The sequence below is a fragment of the Schistocerca cancellata genome, chromosome 2, assembly GCF_023864275.1.
Source record: "Schistocerca cancellata isolate TAMUIC-IGC-003103 chromosome 2, iqSchCanc2.1, whole genome shotgun sequence".
Taxonomy (NCBI): domain Eukaryota; kingdom Metazoa; phylum Arthropoda; class Insecta; order Orthoptera; family Acrididae; genus Schistocerca; species Schistocerca cancellata.
In genome coordinates, this window is record NC_064627.1 from 1,140,771,168 (window position 1) to 1,140,777,174 (window position 6,007).

A 6,007-nucleotide genomic window follows, 5' to 3' on the forward strand; every position below is an offset into this window, starting at 1 on the left:
CTTTCTTCTAAGATAAGTCGTAAGGTCAGTATTGACTCACGTGTTCCAGTATTTCTACGGAATCCAAACTGATCTTCCCCGAGGTCGGCTTCTACTAGTTTTTCCATTCGTCTGCAAAGAATTCGTGTTAGTATTTTGCAGCTGTGGCTTATTAAACTGATTGTTCGGTAATTTTCACATCTGTCAACACCTGCTTTCTTTGGGATTGGAATTATTATATTCTTCTTGAAGTCTGAGGGTATTTCGCCTGTTTCATACATCATGCTCACCAGATGATAGAGTTCTGTCAGGACTGGCTCTCCCAAGGCCGTCAGTAGTTCCAATGGAATGTTGTATACTCTGGGGGCCTTGTTTCGACTCAAGTCTTTCAGTGCTCTGTCAAACTCTTCACGCAGCATCGTATCTCCCATTTCATCTTCATCTACATCCTCTTCCATTTCCATAATATTGTCCTCAAGTACATCGCCCTTGTATAGATCCTCTATATACTCCTTCCACCTTTCTGCTTTACCTTCTTTGCTTAGAACTGGGTTTCCATCTGAGCTCTTGATGTTCATACAAGTGGTTCTCTTCTCTCCAAAGGTCTCTAATTTTCCTGTAGGCAGTATCTATCTTACCCCTAGTGAGATAAGCCTCTACATCCTTACATTTGTCCTCTAGCCATCTCTGCTTAGCCATTTTGCACTTCCTGTCGATCTCATTTTTGAGACGTTTGTATTCCTTTTTGCCTGCTTCATTTACTGCATTTTTATATTTTCTCCTTTCATCAATTAAATTCAATACTTCTTCTGTTATCCAAGGATTTCTACTAGCCCTCGTCTTTTTACCTACTTGATCCTCTGCTGCCTTCACTACTTCATCCCTCAGAGCTACCCATTCTTCTTCTACTGTATTTCTTTCCCCCATTCCTGTCAATTGTTCCCTTATGCTCTCCCTGAAACTCTGTACAACCTCTGCTTCTTTCAGTTTATCTAGGTCCCATCTCCTTAAATTCCCACCTTTTTGCAGTTTCTTCAGTTTTAATCTACAGGTCATAACCAATAGATTGTGGTCAGAGTCCACATCTGCCCCTGGAAATGTCTTACAATTTAAAACCTGGTTCCTAAATCTCTGTCTTACCATTGTATAATCTATCTGATACCTTTTAGTATCCTGTATGAACAGTTATTGATTATGTGGGTACTGTAAAAAAGGAAATAATTATTTTCCATTTTTATGTTTGTGTAGTATTCTGTATGAGCATTTAGCAAATAACGTCTGTGGTCGATGAGTGTGGAAACCGAAGCACACAATGATAATTAAAAGTATAGCAAAGACATATATTACCATATTAAATTGCTTATAAATAGTGGAGGTTTAGACATTACTCTCTCTGTCTTCTTGTACCCGTGAATTATGTGAAAGCCTCTCGAACGCTTAGTTAGCATTCTTTTGATCTTTTATCGAGAAAGACGCCATTGGATACTAATGTATAAAAATTGTGTGTACTTTGAATTTTATGTTGGTTTTGAATATACACTCCTGGAAATGGAAAAAAGAACACATTGACACCGGTGTGTCAGACCCACCATAATTGCTCCGGACACTGCGAGAGGGCTGTACAAGCAATTATCACACGCACGGCACAGCGGACACACCAGGAACCGCGGTGTTGGCCGTCGAATGGCGCTAGCTGCGCAGCATTTGTGCACCGCCGCCGTCAGTGTCAGCCAGTTTGCCGTGGCATACGAAGCTCCATCGCAGTCTTTAACACTGGTAGCATGCCGCGACAGCGTGGACGTGAACCGTATGTGCAGTTGACGGACTTTGAGCGAGGGCGTATAGTGGGCATGCGGGAGGCCGGATGGACGTACCGCCGAATTGCTCAACACGTGGGGCGTGAGGTCTCCACAGCACATCGATGTTGTCGCCAGTGGTCGGCGGAAGGTGCACGTGCCCGTCGACCTGGGACCGGACCGCAGCGACGCATGGATGCACGCCAGGACCGTAGGATCCTACACAGTGCCGTAGGGGACCGCACCGCCACTTCCCAGCAAATTAGGGACACTGTTGCTCCTGGGATATCGGCGAGGACCATTCGCAACCGTCTCCATGAAGCTGGGCTACGGTCCCGCACACCGTTAGGCCGTCTTCCGCTCACGCCCCAACATCGTGCAGCCCGCCTCCAGTGGTGTCGCGACAGGCGTGAATGGAGGGACGAATGGAGACGTGTCGTCTTCAGCGATGAGAGTCGCTTCTGCCTTGCTGCCAATGATGGTCGTATGCGTGTTTGGCGCCGTGCAGGTGAGCGCCACAATCAGGACTGCATACGACCGAGGCACACAGGGCCAACACCCGGCATCATAGTGTGGGGAGCGATCTCCTACACTGGCCGTACACCACTGGTGATCGTCGCGGGGACACTGAATAGTGCACGGTACATCCAAACCGTCATCGAACCCATCGTTCTACCATTCCTAGACCGGCAAGGGAACTTGCTGTTCCAACAGGACAATGCACGTCCGCATGTATCCCGTGCCACCCAACGTGCTCTAGAAGGTGTAAGTCAACTACCCTGGCCAGCAAGATCTCCGGATCTGTCCCCCATTGAGCATGTTTGGGACTGGATGAAGCGTCGTCTCACGCGGTCTGCACGTCCAGCACAAACGCTGGTCCAACTGAGGCGCCAGGTGGAAATGGCATGGCAAGCCGTTCCACAGGACTACATCCAGCATCTCTACGATCGTCTCCATGGGAGAATAGCAGCCTGCATTGCTGCGAAAGGTGGATATACACTGTACTAGTGCCGACATTGTGCATGCTCTGTTGCCTGTGTCTATGTGCCTGTGGTTCTGTCAGTGCTTGTAATAATTTGTAGTTAGCTTGCCCAGTATTTCATTGTGGTTCTGTTAGTGCTTGTAATAATTTGTAGTTAGCTTGCCCAGTATTTCATTCCACATAAAGCAAGCACTCCGTCTTCAGGCCAAAAGTGGCCCACCGGGACCATCCGACCGCCGTGTCATCCGCAGGTGAGGATGCGGATAGGAGGGGCGTGTGGTCAGCACACCGCTCTCACGGTCGTTATGATGGTTTTCTGTGACCGGATCCGCTACTATTCGGTCGAGTAGCTCCACAATTATCAAATTATCATCACGAGGCTGAGTGCACCCTGAAAAATGGCAACAGCGCATGGCGGCTGGATGGTCACCCATCGAAGTGCCGGCCATGCCCGACAGCGCTTAACTTCGGTGATCTCACGGGAACCGGTGTTTTCACTGCGGCAAGGCCGTTGCCACTGCATTCCACATGCTGAGCCGTTATCAGCGAATTTAAATTTTCCGTGACGCATTGCTGCGCCACGATCGCTGGAGCCGCTGCCGCAGCAAATTCAAACTATAAATGAACGAAAGCAGTTTTCCCGCAACTAAGCGGGCAGGTTGTGGTACATTAAAATTATTTCTTTCAGCTTCCCGCAGATCCCAGAACAGAATTGAAGATTTTGTTATTTTATTTTCAGATGGACATGAGCAACTGCTAGTACAATATCAGTGACGTAGTGGGAAAAGCAGGCGCCAGGTTGAGATTCATAGGAAGAATTCTAAGAAAATGTGACTCATCGACGAAAGAAGTAACTCACAAAACGCTTGTTCGTCCGATTCTTGAGTATTGCTCATCAGTATGGGACCCTTGCCAGGTTGGATTAATAGAAGAGATAGACATGATCCAGCGAAAAGCAGCGCGATTCTTCATGGGGACATTTAGTCAGCGCGAGAGCGTTACGGAGATGCTGAACAAGCTCCAGTGGCGGACACTTCAAGAAAGGCGTTACGCAATACGGAGAGGTTTATTATCGAAATTACGAGAGAGCACATTCCGGGAAGAGATGGGCAACATATTACTACCGCCCACATATATCTCGCGTAATGATCACAACGAAAAGATCCGAGAAATTAGAGCAAATACGGAGACTTACAAGCAGTCGTTCTTCCCACGCACAATTCGTGAATGGAACAGGGAAGGGGGGATCAGATAGTGGTACAATAAGTACCCTCCGCCACACACCGTAAGGTGGCTCGCGGAGTATAGATGTAGATGTAGATGTAAATAATTTACGTAAATCAGAATGTTAAAACTTTACTTGTGTAATATCAAATACTGCTGTGTTGAAATCTGGTCTGGCTAGTAATATTAAAATCTATTTTCATTTTTAGTTTGATGCTCTCATGTTAGCCGTTGCAAATAATAGTGTTCAAATGTTAAAAATTCCACTGCAGTTTTTATGTTTGGCTTACACTTCTGTGCGTATAATAAGAGTAATTTTCAGTGCATTTCAGAGACGAAAGTAGAGAAAGACATGTTTAATTTCGTAATCAGTTACAGTAATCATACAGTGTTACATTTATAACAAGCCAGATCAGAATTATGAGAACATAGTCTTGCAAATTAAAGATCATACATTCACAGCCGGAAATATTTTAATGTTGTGCGTATCCCTACATAGTAGATCCCCTTTTTCTTTTTTTTTTTTTTCCTCTATTGAATTTCAATTCCCCCCGAAGGGGGCGGGCTGGCAGCAGCTTAGTATGCCGCTCTTCAGCCTACAGACTTTGTTAGAAAGATGAAGAGAATAAATAATAAAAACAGGCGATAAAATCGGAGACTTAAAGAGTAACATGGCGAAAAGAAATCGTGGAACTTAAAACAAAGAACAGAGGGATGATGACGCTAAGAAAATACATACAAAGCAGACAGGTAAAACAATAGACAGAAATTGTGATGGCTGGGTGTTGTGTGCTGTCCTTAGGTTAGTTAGGTTTAAGTAGTTCTAAGTTCTAGGGGACTGATGACCATAGCTGTTAAGTCCCATAGTGCTCAGAGCCATTACAATAGACAGAAATTAAAAAAACACGGCGACAGTCTGGTTTCTGTTCACAACACGAGAAAGACGAACAACACTAAACAGTCACTGGAACACTGCACTAAAAAGTTGGCAAATGTGACATACTACAGCCGAGAGCAGGTGGGGGGAAACTGGACAGATGATGGGAAAATAAAAAAGGGGGGTGAGCCGGGAAAGGAGCTGATGGAGGATGAGGACCCATATGAGGGGTGGGGGGCGCTGGGCAGACGCGATAGGGAATGGGGTAGGCAGAGGAGGGGAATACAAAAGGACTCAGGGGGGGAGAAGGGAGGTAGGGAGAGGTTTAGTGGGGAGAAAACAGGACAGAAGGGGGGAAGAGGGAGCCCAGGGAAAGGACAGAGGAAAGGAGGGGGAGTGAGGATCAGAGTTGATAGGAGGGATAAATGGAGGGAGAGAGGGCATCATCCGGGAGGGGGAGTTGATGGAAGCCACCTTGGGAAAGGAGATGTAGGGTGTAGAGATGGAGGGTAGGGGGGACACAACGGTAAAGTCTTGGCAGGGGGTGGGGATGGGAGAGGAGAGGAGCAACCAGGGGGTGAGGGGGTTCAAGATGGCGGGAGGTGTAGAGGATGAGGATATGTTCGAGGAAATGGAGCAGATGGGGGAAAGGAATGAGATCATAGAGGATCCGCGTGGGGGACGGGAGGCGTATATGGAAGGCGAGGCGGGGTGCATGACGCTCAAGGATCTGGAGGGACTTATAGAATTTGGGGGGGGGGGCAGATATCCAGGCAGGAATGGCATAACAGAGGATGGGATGGATTAAGGATTTGTAGGTGTGGAGGATGGTAAAGGGGTGCAACCCCATGTCCGGCCAGAGAGGAGTTTGAGGAGTCGGAGGCGGTTGTGGGCTTTGGACTGGATGGAGTGGAGATGAGGGATCCAAGTGAGGTGACGGTCAATGGTGAGGCCAAGGTAAGTGAGGGTCGGGGTGAGGCGGACAGGTCGGGCGCAGACAGTAAGGGAGAAATCCAGGAGCCGGAAGGAGCGAGTGGTACGACCTATGATGATTGCCTGGGTCTTGGAAGGTTTCGGGAGCCACTGGTTACACCATGCAGCAAAAAGGTCAAGGTGATTCTGGAGAAGGCGTTGGGACCGTTGGAGGGT

The 6,007-nt window shown here is 47.5% G+C and overlaps 1 pseudogene; it reads right to left on the minus strand.

Moving 5' to 3' along the window:
- Positions 1-3,156: 3,156 nt before the first annotated feature.
- Positions 3,157-3,273, minus strand: LOC126163530 (5S ribosomal RNA; annotated as a pseudogene).
- Positions 3,274-6,007: the final 2,734 nt, after the last annotated feature.